Source organism: Bombus affinis, unplaced genomic scaffold (assembly GCF_024516045.1).
Source record: "Bombus affinis isolate iyBomAffi1 unplaced genomic scaffold, iyBomAffi1.2 ctg00001053.1, whole genome shotgun sequence".
Lineage (NCBI taxonomy): Eukaryota > Metazoa > Arthropoda > Insecta > Hymenoptera > Apidae > Bombus > Bombus affinis.
In genome coordinates, this window is record NW_026109528.1 from 2501 (window position 1) to 6012 (window position 3512).

Below are 3512 nucleotides of genomic sequence, written 5' to 3' on the forward strand. Positions count from 1 at the left end.
CACGTATACGCATGCTGGACATACCGTAAGAATATTCTTTTATAAGCTTCAACACCTCTGTAGAGACGCGTTACCAGAAGATAACGCACTCTACAGAACGCCAAAAGGGACCATCGTGCAGCTACAAATAGCTTACAACCGATGGTCTCTGCAAGAATGGCTACTCCGTAAGTACAAGCACACACGCATCCAACTTTTGTCAAATACGTGCACACAGGTCACCAGCTTCCCGACTAAGGGGAAGCTTGCCACGTTAACGGTCATTACGTCCTAGACTTCGACCCGCGGCGCAGCAGTGTAGAGAAAAAAACCAGTACGAGAACGGAGGAACAGTCGAGAAATAGCGTAAAATACACTAAGACTCGAGGAGCGGTGACTGAATTCTCAACCGAGGCCGTAGAATAGCCACGCGCCCAGCGCTGTTCCGACCGAACCGTCCGGCTCGACGCTTCTCTTATAGATACCAAGGGGCCGGCCGGAAGGCCGGCGCCGGTCGGGCTAGCGGCCGCGCGCTTATGGTGCAAAACCTCCGTAGCAACGTACCGTTCGGAAGGGACGCTGGAACTTAGTCGCTCGCACGTTCAATAACTACTATATAAAGGCGATATCCAACCATCGAAATATTTTACCACAAGCATTATTAACATATTATAAATGCATTTTTACCAAAAAATTAATTTTTTTTTCACCGAAAAATGCATCAGTAAACATACAGTTTTATCGACTATGGACGAAAAATAACTTTATAATCGATTAAAACACGTTAAAATAACACGAAATATGTAAAAAGATATATACCTTGTAACATTAATTAACGAAAAAATTGCAAAAATATCCCAGTCGTATCAGTCCGACGGAAGCTAATTTTTCAAAAAATTCGACAAAAATGTTTAATCCGATTGTATTTAATAGAGATATAACGATCCCTGTCAAAAAAATTATACCTTATAACGCTTTTTAACGAAATAACTCGAAATAACCATTTCGGACTTTTCGCACCGGCCGAACTTCTTCAAAGTCCCAACGTCCCGTCGCATAGTTCCGTTTCTAGAAAACGTTCCAGCGACCAAATAAACGCTTAATCCCGACGTAAAACGTCGAGATACGTCCATTTGTGCAAAAATATTCCTACCTTGTAACACTTTTAAGCGAGATAACTCGAAAAAAACGTGTTCGATACGGAAATTTTTCAAAGTCCCAACGAAAAAATCGAAACTTTGTAGAAGGTCTTGGGGACGACATAAACGCTTAATCCCGACGTAAACGTCGAGATACGTCGATTTATGCAAAAATATTCCTACCTTGTAACACTTTTAAGCGAGATAACTCGAAAAAACCTTTTCGGTCTTTTCGCACCGGCCGAACTTCTTCAAAGTCCCAACGTCCCGTCGCATAGTTCCGTTTCTAGAAAACGTTCCAGCGACCAAAAATAAACGCTTAATCCCGACGTAAAACGTCGAGATACGTCCATTTATGCAAAAATATTCCTACCTTGTAACACTTTTAAGCGAGATAACTCGAAAAAACCTTTTCGGTCCTTTCGCACCGGCCGAACTTCTTCAAAGTCCCAACGTCCCGTCGCATAGTTCCGTTTCTAGAAAACGTTCCAGCGACCAAATAAACGCTTAATCCCGACGTAAAACGTCGAGATACGTCCATTTATGCAAATATATTCCTACCTTGTAACACTTTTAAGCGAGATAACTCGAAAAAACCTTTTCGGTCTTTTCGCACCGGCCGAACTTCTTCAAAGTCCCAACGTCCCGTCGCATAGTTCCGTTTCTAGAAAACGTTCCAGCGACCAAATAAACGCTTAATCCCGACGTAAAACGTCGAGATACGTCCATTTATGCAAATATATTCCTACCTTGTAACACTTTTAAGCGAGATAACTCGAAAAAACCTTTTCGGTCTTTTCGCACCGGCCGAACTTCTTCAAAGTCCCAACGTCCCGTCGCATAGTTCCGTTTCTAGAAAACGTTCCACCGACCAAATAAACGCTTAATCCCGACGTAAAACGTCGAGATACGTCCATTTATGCAAAAATATTCCTACCTTGTAACACTTTTAAGCGAGATAACTCGAAAAAACGTGTTCGATACGGAAATTTTCAAAGTCCCAACGAAAAAATCGAAACTTTGTAGAAGGTCTTGGGGACGACATAAACGCTTAATCCCGACGTAAAACGTCGAGATACGTCGATTTATGCAAAAATATTCCTACCTTGTAACACTTTTAAGCGAGATAACTCGAAAAAACCTTTTCGGTCTTTTCGCACCGGCCGAACTTCTTCAAAGTCCCAACGTCCCGTCGCATAGTTCCGTTTCTAGAAAACGTTCCAGCGACCAAATAAACGCTTAATCCCGACGTAAAACGTCGAGATACGTCCATTTATGCAAATATATTCCTACCTTGTAACACTTTTAAGCGAGATAACTCGAAAAAACCTTTTCGGTCTTTTCGCACCGGCCGAACTTCTTCAAAGTCCCAACGTCCCGTCGCATAGTTCCGTTTCTAGAAAACGTTCCAGCGACCAAATAAACGCTTAATCCCGACGTAAAACGTCGAGATACGTCCATTTATGCAAATATATTCCTACCTTGTAACACTTTTAAGCGAGATAACTCGAAAAAACCTTTTCGGTCTTTTCGCACCGGCCGAACTTCTTCAAAGTCCCAACGTCCCGTCGCATAGTTCCGTTTCTAGAAAACGTTCCAGCGACCAAATAAACGCTTAATCCCGACGTAAAACGTCGAGATACGTCCATTTATGCAAAAATATTCCTACCTTGTAACACTTTTAAGCGAGATAACTCGAAAAAACCTTTTCGGTCTTTTCGCACCGGCCGAACTTCTTCAAAGTCCCAACGTCCCGTCGCATAGTTCCGTTTCTAGAAAACGTTCCAGCGACCAAATAAACGCTTAATCCCGACGTAAAACGTCGAGATACGTCCATTTATGCAAATATATTCCTACCTTGTAACACTTTTAAGCGAGATAACTCGAAAAAAACCTTTTCGGTCTTTTCGCACCGGCCGAACTTCTTCAAAGTCCCAACGTCCCGTCGCATAGTTCCGTTTCTAGAAAACGTTCCAGCGACCAAATAAACGCTTAATCCCGACGTAAAACGTCGAGATACGTCCATTTATGCAAAAATATTCCTACCTTGTAACACTTTTAAGCGAGATAACTCGAAAAAACCTTTTCGGTCTTTTCGCACCGGCCGAACTTCTTCAAAGTCCCAACGTCCCGTCGCATAGTTCCGTTTCTAGAAAAACGTTCCAGCGACCAAATAAACGCTTAATCCCGACGTAAAACGTCGAGATACGTCCATTTATGCAAATATATTCCTACCTTGTAACACTTTTAAGCGAGATAACTCGAAAAAACCTTTTCGGTCTTTTCGCACCGGCCGAACTTCTTCAAAGTCCCAACGTCCCGTCGCATAGTTCCGTTTCTAGAAAACGTTCCAGCGACCAAAATAAACGCTTAATCCCGACGTAAAACGTCGAG